Source organism: Oncorhynchus nerka, linkage group LG16 (assembly GCF_034236695.1).
Source record: "Oncorhynchus nerka isolate Pitt River linkage group LG16, Oner_Uvic_2.0, whole genome shotgun sequence".
In the NCBI taxonomy this organism is placed as follows: Eukaryota; Metazoa; Chordata; class Actinopteri; order Salmoniformes; family Salmonidae; genus Oncorhynchus; species Oncorhynchus nerka.
In genome coordinates, this window is record NC_088411.1 from 4,598,657 (window position 1) to 4,613,223 (window position 14,567).

At 43.9% G+C, this 14,567-nt stretch overlaps 1 pseudogene; it reads right to left on the minus strand.

The window, feature by feature from the left end:
- The window catches only part of LOC115144343 (conserved oligomeric Golgi complex subunit 7-like), a 28,764-nt pseudogene that overhangs the window by 2,391 nt on the left and 11,806 nt on the right, over nucleotides 1-14,567 (minus strand).

The window sequence follows — 14,567 nt, forward strand, 5'->3', positions numbered from 1 at the left end:
AGTTAGGGGGAGTGATGAGCTCTACAGCAGAGTCTCACAACTCAATCGCTGGTTGAAAACTGTTTTCTGCCCCTCCCAAAAGATAGAATTTGTAGATAATTGGCCCTCTTTCTGGGACTCACCCACAAACAGGACCAAGCCTGACCTGCTGAGGAGTGACAGACTCCATCCTAGCTGGAGGGGTGCTCTCATCTTATCTACCAACATAGACAGGGCTCTAACTCCTCTAGCTCCACAATGAAATAGGGTGCAGGCCAGGCAGCAGGCTGTTAGCCAGCCTGCCAGCATAGTGGAGTCTGCCACTAGCACAGTCAGTGTAGTCAGCTCAGCTATCACCATTGAGACCGTGTCTATGCCTCGACCTAGGTTGGGCAAAACTAAACATGGCGGTGTTCGCCACCTCCATTCCTGTCATTATTGAAAGAGATCATGATACCTCACATCTCAAAATAGGGCTACTTAATGTTAGATCCCTTACTTCAAAGGCAATTATAGTCAATTAACTAATCACTGATCATAATCTTGATGTGATTGGCCTGACTGAAACATGTCTTAAGCCTGACTAATTTACTGTGTTAAATGAGGCCTCACCTCCTGGCTACACTAGTGACCATATCCCCCGTGCATCCCGCAAAGACGGAGGTGTTGCTAACATTTACGATAGCAAATTTCAATTTACAAAAAAAAAATGAAGTTTTCGTCTTTTGAGCTTCTAGTCATGAAATCTATGCAGCCTACTCAATCACTTTTTATAGCTACTGTTTACAGGCCTCCTGGGCCATATACAGCGTTTCTCACTGAGTTTCCTGAATTCCTATCGGACCTTGTAGTCATAGCAGATAATATTCTAATCTTTGGTGACTTTAATATTCACATGGAAAAGTCCACAGACCCACTCCAAAAGGCTTTCGGAGCCATCATCGACTCAGTGGGTTTTGTCCAACATGTCTCTGGACCCACTCACTGTCACAGTCATACGCTGGACCTAGTTTTGTCCCATGGAATAAATGTTGTGGATCTTAATGTTTTTCCTCATAATCCTGGACTATCGGACCACCATTTTATTATGTTTGCAATTGCAACAAATAATCTGCTCAGACCCCAACCAAGGAACATCAAAAGTCGTGCTATAAATTCACAGACAACACAAAGATTCCTTGATGTCCTTCCAGATTCCCTCTGTCTACCCAAGGACGCCAGAGGACAAAAATCAGTTAACCACCTAACTGAGGAACTCAATTTAACCTTGCGCAATACCCTAGATGCAGTTGCACCCCTAAAAACTAAAAACATTTCTCATAAGAAACTAGCTCCCTGGTACACAGAAAATACCCAAGCTCTGAAGCAAGCTTCCAGAAAATTGGAACGGAAATGGCGCCACACCAAACTGGAAGTCTTCCGACTAGCTTGGAAAGACAGTACCGTGCAGTACCGAAGAGCCCTTACTGCTGCTCGATCATCCTATTTTTCTAACTTAATTGAGGAAAATAAGAACAATCCGAAATTCCTATTTGATACTGTCGCAAAGCTAACTAAAAAGCAGCATTCCCCAAGAGAGGATGACTTTTACTTTAGCAGTGACAAATTCATGAACTTCTTTGAGGAACAGATTATGATTATTAGAAAGCAAATTACGGACTCCTCTTTAAATCTGCGTGTTCCTTCAAAGCTCAGTTGTCCTGAGTCTGCACAACTCTGCCAGGACCTAGGATCAAGAGAGACGCTCAAGTGTTTTAGTACTATATCTCTTGACACAATGATGAAAATAATCATGGCCTCTAAACCTTCAAGCTGCATACTGGACCCTATTCCAACTAAACTACTGAAAGAGCTGCTTCCTGTGCTTGGCCCTCCTATGTTGAACATAATAAACGGCTCTCTATCCACCGGATGTGTACCAAACTCACTAAAAGTGGCAGTAATAAAGCCTCTCTTGAAAAAGCCAAACCTTGACCCAGAAAATATAAAAAACTATCGGCCTATATCGAATCTTCCATTCCTCTCAAAAATTTTAGAGAAGGCTGTTGCGCAGCAACTCACTGCCTTCCTGAAGACAAACAATGTATACAAAATGCTTCAGTCTGGTTTTAGACCCCATCATAGCACTGAGACGGCACTTGTGAAGGTGGTAAATTACATTTTAATGGCATCGGACCGAGGCTCTGCATCTGTCCTCGTGCTCCTAGACCTTAGTGCTGCTTTTGATACCATCGATCACCACATTCTTTTGGAGAGATTGGAAACCCAAATTGGTCTACACGGACAAGTTCTGGCCTGGTTTAGATCTTATCTGTCGGAAAGATATCAGTTTGTCTCTGTGAATGGTTTGTCCTCTGACAATTCAACTGTAAATGTCGGTGTTCCTCAAGGTTCCGTTTTAGGACCACTATTGTTTTCACTATATATTTTACCTCTTGGGGATGTTATTCGAAAACATAATGTTAACTTTCACTGCTATGCGGATGACACACAGCTGTACATTTCAATGAAACATGGTGAAGCCCCAAAATTGCCCTTGCTAGAAGCATGTGTTTCAGACATAAGGAGGTGGATGTCTGCAAACTTTCTACTTTTAAACTTGGACAAAACAGAGATGCTTGTTCTAGGTCCCAAGAAACAAAGAGATCTTCTGTTGAATCTGACAATTAATCTTAATGGTTGTACAGTCGTCTCAAATAAAACTGTGAAGGACCTCGGCATTACTCTGGACCCTGATCTCTCTTTTGAAGAACATATCAAGACCATTTCAAGGACAGCTTTTTTCCATCTACGTAACATTGCAAAAATCAGAAACTTTCTGTCCAAAAATGATACAGAAAAATGTATCCATGCTTTTGTCACTTCTAGGTTAGACTACTGCAATGCTCTACTTTCCGGCTACCCGGATAAAGCACTAAATAAACTTCAGTTAGTGCTAAATACGGCTGCTAGAATCCTGACCAGAACCAAAAAATTGGATCATATTACTCCAGTGCTAGCCTCTCTACACTGGCTTCCTGTCAAAGCAAGGGCTGATTTCAAGGTTTTACTGCTAACCTACAAAGCATTACATGGGCTTGCTCCTACCTATCTCTCTGATTTGGTCCTGCCGTACATACCTACACGTACGCTACGGTCACAAGACGCAGGCCTCCTAATTTCTAGAATTTCTAAGCAAACAGTTGGAGGCAGGGCTTTCTCCTATAGAGCTCCATTTTTATGGAACGGTCTGCGACGCAAAGAGACGCAAACTCAGAGACGCAAACTCGGTCTCAACCTTTAAGTCTTTACTGAAGACTCATCTCTTCAGTGGGTCATATGATTGAGTGTAGTCTGGCCCAGGAGTGGGAAGGTGAACGGAAAGGCTCTGGGGCAACGAACCGCCCTTGCTGTCTCTGCCTGGCCGGTTCCCCTCTTTCCACTGGGATTCTCTGCCTCTAACCCTATTACAGGGCTGAGTCACTGGCTTACTGGGGCTCTCTCATACTGTCCCTGGGAGGGGTGCGTCACCTGAGTGGGTTGAGTCACTGATGTGATCATCCTGTCTGGGTTGGCACCCCCCCCCCCCTCCCCCCCTTGGGTTGTGCCATGGCGGAGATCTTTGTGGGCTATACTCCGCCTTGTCTCAGGATGGTAAGTTGGTGGTTGAAGATATCCCTCTAGTGGTGTGGGGGCTGTGCTTTGGGAAAGTGGGTGGGGTTATATCCTTCCTGTTTGGCCCTGCCCGGGGTGTCCTCGGATGGGGCCACAGTGTCTCCTGACCCCTCCTGTCTCAGCCTCCAGTATTTATGCTGCAGTAGTTTGTGTCGGGGGGCTAGGGTCAGTTTGTTATATCTGGAGTATTTCTCCTGTCCTATTCGGTGTCCTGTGTGAATTTAAGTGTGCTCTCTCTAATTCTCTCTTTCTCTCTCGGAGGACCTGAGCCCTAGGACCATGCCTCAGGACTACCTGACATGATGACTCCATGCTGTCCCCAGTCCACCTGGCCGTGCTGCTGCTCCAGTTTCAACTGTTCTGCCTTATTATTATTGGACCATGCTGGTCATTTATGAACATTTGAACATCTTGGCCATGTTCTGTTATAATCTCCACCTGGCACAGCCAGAAGAGGACTGGCCACCCCACATAGCCTGGTTCCTCTCTAGGTTTCTTACTAGGTTTTGGCCTTTCTAGGGAGTTTTTCCTAGCCACCGTGCTTCTACACCTGCATTGCTTGCTGTTTGGGGTTTAAGGCTGGGTTTCTGTACAGCACTTTGAGATATCAGCTGATGTACGAAGGGCTATATAAATACATTTGATTTGATTTGAGATAAAAGGGTAAACCGAGTTTGTTTCTAGTAATCTCTCCTCCTTCTTTGGACTTTATATGGCGCTTAGCAACCAACTTCAAGGTGCATTATCACTACCAACTGGACTGGAGTGTGGACCTCAGTTCACCTTTCAATCACTTACATGGTTATATGCTCCTACAAACCAATGAAGAGATGGGAGAGGCTGGACTTGCAGCACGTCAAGCGTCACAAATAGAACCAATTTCTATTTTAGCACCTGGCTACACAGACGCTGGTTGACGCGCGCGAGCAGAGTGGGTGCAATGATTGAATATCGTATGTGTACATTTATTTAGCGACGCAAGCGGATTACGCACGTTGATTTTGTCCCCCCGCAGCCAGACGCGATCAGGACACGCAGGTTGAAATATCAAAACGAACTGTGAACCAAATATATTAATTTGGGGACAGGTCGATAAACAAACATTTATGGCAATTTAGCTAGCTAGCTTGCTGTTGCGAGCTAATGTGTCCTAGGATATAAACATTGGGTTGTTATTTTACCTGAAATGCACAAGGTCCTCCCTGTGTACATTTGTTTTGCAACGCACGCGTCGTGAGAAATGTGGTCAGCATGTTCGGCTCTACACCCCTTGTAAAGCGGATTAATGTGCTTCATTTTAAGAAGTTATTTGGCCACTTTAGTTGTGATACAAACCTTATTAAAACATATAGGCCTATGGGCTAGGCAACACGAGGTGTGTGACTATGATTCGAACAAGTCGCAAAAAAAAGGCAATGTTTATTATGCTGGCCATCATTCACAAGTGATAGGCTAATATTGTCACCCATTAGACTTAACATATACTACTAAATAATATATGTGTGAAATTCATTTTGATTTAGAATGGACCATTATCATGCACCTGTATCGAAACAGAGGCAAGAGAAAGAACATACATGTCATCTATGCACTTGAATAGTGAATGGAGAACACTTTTTCCCATGGTTTATTTTCATGCCAGCTATTCTCCTGTTGTAAACATATATTTTGCCATCCCTCTCTCTCTCTCCTTGTTAGATATTAAAACACATTTATGGCTTGGTAGCAAATGTCATGGCCATTGAGCTAGTTCTCATAGTAGCAGTAAACAGGACAAAGTGAATTGAGTGATGGAGAGAGATGTGAGGAGAAGTTAAGGCCTCGCACCATCCAATCGTAACAGTAGAAACAAGTTACAACCTGTCCATTTGTTGACATAGATGAACTAGCCAATTGAGTTGTTTAAAATGTAGTCCTGGCAGCGGAGTTGTTTAGACAGCTGAAAAATATATATTTTCCAGATCACGGAAAATAAAAAATAAATACTAGTTTCATAAGCATCCGTGATCACAAATCATGACGTTACGTTGGGCCCATTTGCATTGGATAGATGTTATTTTATATTGTCAAACTAACAGCAGTGCATATATGATGTCCTTCCCTACAGGCGTGACATGCTGGAGTGATCAGTAGGCCAATATAAGCCCCAAGTGGAAGGCAAACACATCGTCTGTCATCTGTAGCACCATAGACTTCACTGATCAGCCAAAACAAGCCTAGTTGATAAAGAGATTTACCATTCAAATACAATTACTACCATTATATTGTTATGTAGTTAGATTGGTAAAAACAGTCACATTTATAGTTTGATAAAAAAAATGTATGCATTAATAAATCTCATGGAAATTCTGTCCAACATTTTTTCAAATGTAATGATATTGAATATCAGCCATCGGCCTCCTTGACCCCCAAAGATTGGCATCGGCCCTAAAGAAATTCCACTGGTCATTCTTTAATAAACACACACTACAACACACACACACGCACAAACACACACACTCACCTCCATTGTGGAGACCAGGCAGAGTTGATGTTTGATCTGCAGGAAGACCGAGTCGAAAGCCAGCCGATTGGCCTGCTGGTTGGGACGGGTCAGAGCCACTCGGGGCTAAGCCAGAAGACTGGAGTTACCTGTCCCCTTCTTCTACAAAGCAATGGCAACTTGAACATGCCAGACCTCACAACAGACCTAACTCCCTAAAAATATACTCACACTTAATTGCATTACAAGGCTTTAATGAAGCAAAAATGACAAAGTCATTCATCTCAATACTATATTTTCTCCCTGATTGTACCCATTCTAAAAAACTAAACGCAGACACTAATTAAAGTTAACAGTGCCAAGTCATCTCCATTTTCCGTCAGCATCACCATCCATACCTTGAGGGAGTAGAGGACCTCCATCAGGCTGTTGTACTCTGCCATGTTGCCCCGCTGCAGGTAGTTGTACTCCTGCCAGGGGTTCCTGCCGCTGGTCTTCCTCTCCGTGGAGCTGGCCTCCTGGATGCCCGCCAGGCTCAGAGGGCTGTATGACTCAGACAGGTACTTCCCTGCCGTGGCCAGGATCCTATAGGATCATAATGTAAGGTGTGTTGAGACCCATGTACTATATAATGCACTTTAGTAAACCTATAAGGGCGGATATCAGTCAGGGAGTCAGGTAGCTACGGAGTAGGGGCTGGGGGTTGATTTGGAATTCAGCTATTGTCATGGTGTTGGTCTTACTTGTTTGACAGCTGCTGCTCATAGGCACCACATTGTCTCAGCAACTCCCCACAGGTGGCAATGATTATGCAATGCAGAGGAAACAGGGGGAATAAAAAAAAGTTAAATACAGTTCATGCACAACTATATCCTTTTCATACTACTGAGCCAAGCCCAGCAGAGCTGTACTGCACTGGCCTGGTTACGCATTAACCGTGGTTGTTGGAACTGTTCTGAAATTACAATGGGCAAAGGAAAATATCAGAGCCAGCAGAGCTTGGTTTCGGTGTGCACAAAACCCACCTGACAGAGTTCTGGAAGGCGGTCCAATCCTCTTGGAACACAGCAGCACTGGGCGTGTCCTCCAACCTGCACTTCTTCCTGATTGACTGCAGAGTGGTGGAGAAGTCTGACACATACCTGTGGAAAATATGGCCAAGACACATAAGTGAGGGCAATGGGCAAAAGTTAATAGGAATATTGACATTTACGGTGTAGTATATACATTTGAGTCCGAAATTATTAACACCGTTGATAAAGACGAGCAATAATGACTGAATAAAACTAATAATATAAATGAGTTATTCTATGCAAATTTTGGAGGGGGGGAATTATATTATTTTATACTAATACAATTGATCACCTTTACTCCACACACAGAAACACATACAATACGCTCCCTCGCCCTCCCTTTGACCATAACTCAATCCTCCTGATTCCTGCTGACAAGCAAAAACTCAAAACAGGAAGTACCAGTGTAAAAGAAATTGTGTTAACATTTCCACGACACGCTCAATAAGGAAGTGGTCTAATGAAGCGGATGCTAAGCTCCCGGACTGTTTAGTTAGCACATACTGGAATATGTTCCGGGATTAATCCGATAACATACACTACATGGCCATGCAATCTCCATAGACAAACAATTTCAGTAGAACATTCTTACTGAAGAGTTCTGTGACTTTCAACGTGGCACCGCCATAGGATGCCACCTTTCCAACAAGTCAGTTTGTCAAATTTCTGCCCTGCTAGAGCTGCCACGCTCAACTGTAAGTGTTGTTATTGAGAAGTGGCAACAACGGCTCAGCCACAAAGCTAACAGAACGTGACCACCGAGTGCTGAAGCGTGTAACTCATTAAAAAAATGGTCTGTCCTCAGCTGCAAAACTCACTGCCGAGTTCCAAACTGCCTCTGAAAGCAATGTCCGCACAACTGTTTGTCGGTAGCTTCATGAAATGGGTTTCCAGGGCCAAGCCTAAGACCACCATGTGCTAGGAGTGGTGTAAAGCTCACCGCCATTGGACTCTGGCAGTCCAACGGACGAACTGGACATCTGGCAGTCCAATGGACAAATCTGGGCTTGGCGAATGCCAAGAGAACACTACTTGCCCAAATGCATAGTGCCAACTGTAAAGTCTGGTGGAAGAGGAATAATGGTCTGGGGTTGTTTTACATGGTTAGAGCTAGGCCCCTTAGTTCCAAGGAAGGGAAATCTTAATGCTACAGCATACAATGACATACTAGACAATTATGTGCTTCCAACTTCGTGGCAACGGTTTGGGGAATGCCATTTCCTGTTTCAGCATGACAATACCCCTGTGCACAAAGCGAGGTCCATTCAGAAAGGGTTTGTCGAGATCAGTGTGGAAGAACTTGACTGGCCTGCACAGAGCCCTGACCTCAACCCCATCGAACGCCAACTGCGAGCCAGGCCTAATCGCCCAAAATCAGTGCCCGACCTCGCTAATGCTCTTGTGGTTGAATGGAAGAAAGCCCTTGCAGCAATGTTCCTACATCTGGCTGAAAGCCTTCCCAGAAGACTGGGGACTGTTTCAGTCATTGGCTTCATTAATAAATGCATCAATGACATCGTCCCCACAGTGCCCTGTGGCCGGCTCTGATGCTCATCAGATGTGGCAAAGCTTGCAAACTATCACGGAATACAAACAGAAACCCAGCCAAGAGCTGCCCAGTGATGTGAGCCTACCACACGAGCCAAATTACTTCTATGCATGCTTCAAGGCAAGTAACACTGAACCATGTGTGAGAGCACCAGCTGTTATGGATGACTGTATGATAACTCTCTCCGTTACCAATCTAAGTAAGACCTTTAATCAGGTTAACATTCTAAAGGCTGCAGACCAGACGGATTACCAGGACACGTACTCAGAGCATACGCTGATCATCTGGCAAGTATCTTCAATGACATTTTCATAGTTTAGTTTAGTTTAGTTTGTTAGTTTGTTGGTGATGTGGACACCAAGGAACTTGAATCTCTCGACCTGCTTCACTACAGCCCCGTTGATGTTAATGGGGGCCCGTTCGGTCCTCATTTTCCTGTAGTCCACAATCATCTCCTTTGTCTTGCTCATGTTGAGAGGATGTTGTCCTGACACCACACTGCCAGGTCTCTGACCTCCTCCCTATAGTCTTATCATTGTCAGTTATCAGGCCTACCACTGTTGTGTCATCAGCAAACAATGATGTGTTGTAGTCGTGCTTGGCCACGCAGTCGTGGGTGAACAGGGAGTACAGGAAGGGACAAAGCACACACCCGAGGGGCCCTGGTGTTGAGGATCAGTGTGGCAGATGTGTTGTTGCCTACCCTTACCACCTGGGGGCAGCCCATCAGGAAGTCCAGGATCCAGTTGCAGGGGAAGTTGTTTAGTCCCTGGGTCCTTAGCTTAGTGATGAGCTTTGTGAGGACTATGGTGTTGAATGCTGAGCTGTAGTCAATAACCAGCATTCTCACATAGGTGTTCCTTTTGTCCAGGTGGGAAAGGGCAGTGTGGAGTGCGATTGCGTCATCTGTGGATCTGTTGGGGCGTTATGCAAATTGGAGTGGGTCTAGGGTTTCCGAGATAATCGTGAGTTCAAAGAACTTCATGGCTACCGACGTGAGTGCTACGGGGCGGTAATAATTCTAGGCAGGTTACCTTTGCATTCTTGGGCACAGGGACTAAGGTGGTCTGCTTGAAACATGTGGGTATTACAGATTTGGTCAAGGAGAGGTGCTTTTTTTATCTCTCCTACCTGTGCCATTGAGGAACTATAGCAAGCACACTTGTAGGTATTTTGTTTTGAACACAACCCTGCATCCCCGCCATCACACACTTACTGTTGTTCTTTACGCAATCCAGAAACGGTCCATTATAAATCACAATCTGGGTCAGGTGGGCATGATTTGAAAGCTTATTATACTGCCAACATAACTAGCTAAGTTATAAAATACAATCTTACAGTGTTAGGCTTTGACAAGGCAATTCATACAGCGCTGTGCTGTGCAGAGCATGTCTGTCGTCATGTGTAGCATGCAACTGTACAGCCACTGCTTTATAATTTAGACATTTATCAGTGCCCAAATCTGCCATTTTCAAGTCATGTGCATGAGGGTAAAGGGTAAAACAAAATATATTTCACTGAGCAATTGTATTAGTATGAAATCATTTCTGAATTTGTTAAAGCATACAACAAAAGCTCAGTAATTAAATTATGTTGGTTATACAGTCATTATTACTCATCTTTATCAAGGTGTCAATAACTGGGACTGTAAGTGTTTGTACTTTGTAGCTGTGTAATTACTTGGTGAAGAGGGCTTTGAGGGCCTTGAGGAGGCCACACACGGCCAGGCCGTCGGTCAATTTGGCGCAGCGGTCCACAGCAACACTGGCCAGGCCAAACAGCTTCCCCACTGAGTGACTCAGCTCCTCCACACAGTCTATCACCTCCCCACGCTCCTGATAGAGGGAGGGTGATAAGGAGAGGGAGGAGAGAAAGTGTAATGAAGAGAGAAGGAAAGAGGTACACAGTCAAACGGTCACATGGTCCTTTCCACCTGCCTACCCAGGTATGACACTAAAATATGAAATTACCATTGTATCAGGGTTTGGCTGTGTGTGTGTGTATAGGTTTGGGCGGTATCCAGATGTTCATACCACCCTTGTGCCATACCGGGGTATATGGTATTACCAGCACTATACACAAAAAAATCCTAATGAACAAACAAAACACTAACAAGTACATGCATCACCGCCTGGTATGGCAACTGCTCTGCATCCAACAGTAAGGTGCTACAGAGGGTATGGTACATCACTGGACTGAGCCTCCTGCCATCCAGGACCTCGAATACACTAGGTGGTGTCAGAGGAAGGCCCCAACTCATACACTGTTGTCTCTGCTGCCGCACGGTAAGCTGTACTGGAGCGCCAAGTCTAGGACCAAAAGGCTCCTTAACAGCTTCTACCCCCAAGCCACAAGACTGTTGAACAGTTATTTGCATTGACCCCCCCTTTATTTTTACACTGCTGCTACTCGCTGTTTAATATAGTCACTTTACCCCTACCTAAATTACCTTGACTAACCTGTAACCCTGCACACAGTATATAGCCTCATTATTATGTTTAAAAAATATATATATATATAATAATTACTTTTGTTTATTTTGTAAATATTTTCTTAACTCTATTTTCTTAAAAAACTGCATTGTTTGTTAAGGGCTTGAAAGTAAGCATTTCACAGTAAGGTCTATACCGGTTGTATTCGGCACATGTGACAAATAATATTTGATTTGAAATTCCCATTGCGGTTGCTAGCTAAATGCTAATGAGCGAAAGCGAACTAATTCATTGCAAGGACAGACAACCCAGCTCATAAAGTAATACCTCAAAAGTCTGAAAAACAGTTTGCTGCACACACAAAGCAAATATTAAACACCAGGGCTCTTGATCCAGGAGGGGATTCTCTGCTGAGATAACTAGCAAGTTAGCTAAGAATACACAACTGGAGAGTATTAAGCACATCTAACTTATTAATATAAGATACTGTATCTAGCTGGGAAACATTTAGTAGTGTGTAAACTTGATCACCTCCACCATGCTGCACAGTAATTCTCGTTGTGCACTAGCTGTAAAAAACACATTTGTTTTGGGAAAATACCAGCAAAATTATGTTACAGGTGAAATGAAGAACGCAATCTTCTTTATCTTTTAACCTAATGCACAAGTTGACTGCAGGTATTTACTTAAAGTCTAAATAAAAAATGTAATGTAATAAAAAAAACAGTTAAGAAAATACGCTTCTACGGTATTGAAAATCATACCGTGGGTATTTCAAAATACCACGGCATACGGTAGATACAGTGTACCACCCAACCCTATGTTCCTATGTACAGTAAGGTCCCAAATTATTGGCACCCTTGATAAATACTGCATAAAACCTAGGTGGGACCAAGTCACCATTATTTGAGTCACAAACATGTTTCTGGAAATCAGCTCTCCCTGTTCGCTAGCTCACCCGACCTGTGCTGATTGGCAGCTTGCTAGTCCAATCAGAGGGCCGAGTGTGCGTTTCACTAGCCAATCTGTTCCACTGTTTATTTTTTTGCAAGTGCGATGCCTAAAATATGGTAGTGGATCTTTGATGTTACGGGGCTATTATGCATCCACTGGACCTGGGGCCCTTATTAAGGTCAACGGCATCATGAACTTGACCCAGTACCAGGACATTTTAGATAAAAACCTGGTTGCCTCTGCCAGGAGGCTAAAACTTGGCTGCAAAATAATAACCTCAAGCACAAAATACACAAAGACATTTTTAATTAACCACAAAATAAACAGTTCGCAATGGCCATCTCAATCTCCGGACTTGAACCCCATTGAAAAGCTGTGGTTTGAATTGAAGAGGGCAGTCCATAAGCGCAGACGAAGGATATCAAGGATCTGGAAAGATTCTGTATGGAGGAAATGTCTAAGATTCCTCCCAATGTGTTCTCCAATCTCATAATTTTTTTACAAAAAGGCTCAGTGCCATTATCCTGCCAATGTGAGGTATTGAAAACAAGGGGGCCAATAATTTGATCCCCATCTTTTTGAAGGGAAAAAAAATATTACTTGTTAAACAAAATATATATTTTTTCAATTGTATCAGTATAAAATACAAATGTTCAAATTGTTTTGAGCATACAAGATATCTCATTAATTGTATTATTTATTTTATAGGTCTTTTTTGCTCATCTTTATCAAGGGTGCCAATCATTTTGGACCTGACTGTACGTGTGTCTCTCACCAGGGGCATGGCGCTGATCTGGATGAGGAGGTGGGACTTCTCCAGGTCTCCATACTGCAGCTGGTAGGGTTTGTAGGGGTCGTACAGGGAACTGACCAGCTCATTCACCTTCAGCAAGTTGTTCTCACCTGAGAGGTACAACCACAACGTAAGTCTATAGTACCTTGAGGTCTGAACAGTGAGCACTGAACTTACCCCTACAAATCGCTCCTTTAACAGCAATCCTAAGGAAAAGTTTGAATTTCGTGGGTGGAGCTAAAGTCAGGATTCATCCTTATACATCACTACAATTCATTAGTCATTATACACATGTAATGAGCAGATCTTGCAAATATTTGAGCTGCATTTACTTTAGTTTCCCTACTATAATTATCTTACCTATGGAATAGTCCCAAAAGTGCAAACGTCAAGCCAAATCAAGGGCACCTTAAATACTTTCAAGTATTTGATATGTATTTAACCCAGGTCTTACATCAATACAATATTAACATCTATATCATCACTCTCACTGTTGACAACTGATTAAGGATGAAAATAAGCTGACTAGCTAAATCCAGCACTATTTCACACCTTAGCATTGACCGACTTGTTGATGAATATGCATTGTCCCTGTTACATACAAATGATAGGCCTAAAACTACATAGGAGTGGTAGCAGGTGATCAGACCCAGGTGTGGCAGCATAGCTTGCTCCAGGCTCCTGCCGAAGGTGGCAGCGGTGTGGTGGAGCTCCAGCAAGGTGTCCATCCTCTGCTCCTGGGGGGTGAGGTCCATGGCCGTGCTCAGACACACAGGGATGGAGGGCTCCAGGGCCCCCAGGGTCTGGATCAGCAGCACAGTCACCACCTCGTACGGGTTCTTAAATACCTGGTGGGGGAGAGGGCAGATGATAGTCAGGGACATGGGGTTAGGCTGTAGAAGCTGTAGAAGCTCTGCAGACATGTTCTTTAAAGCAAAAGGCAAATGTGTGTTATTGTACAGCCTACCAGCGGAAATTATGCTATGAAAATAGTGTATCATTTATGGTATGAGTGTATGAGGATACTTAGGGTGTATGTTGCTGTACTTAGTGCGAGGATACTTAGCTGTGTTTTACAGTGAGACGAAGTGTGTGAAAGATGCCTAGTTGTGCGCGTTACGGTATGAGCCAGCGTGTGTGTGTGAAAGAGGCCTAGTTGTGCGAGTTACGGTATGAGCCAGCGTGTGTGTGAAAGATGCCTAGTTGTGCGCGTTACTGTATGAGCCAGCGTGTGTGTGTGTGTGAGAGAGAGAGAGAGAGAGAGAGAGAGAGAGAGAGAGAGAGTATACCTGGCTGCTCCACTGTAGCTGTGAGTGCCAGGTGGAGAGCAGGGTGTCATAGAGTTCAGCCAGCTGCTGGTTCAGACTCAGCTCACTCTGAGACAGATCCTGCCACACACTCACCAGCTGACCCTGGAAACAAACACACGCTCCTACAGATAAACCCTGTAAAACCCTAGCAATTACAGTCCCTCCAGGATTACGCAATCGTATAATTCATGCAAAAACTAACCAAACCATGCAAAATATGAAAGAGCTTGTAGTTTTGACCAATCACGCACTTTTACTGCATAAAAGGTCCAATCAAAAGAGTTTGCAATTTTGACCACTGTTAGCGCAGAAAACAGCCCAATCAAAAGCACTCCTCACTT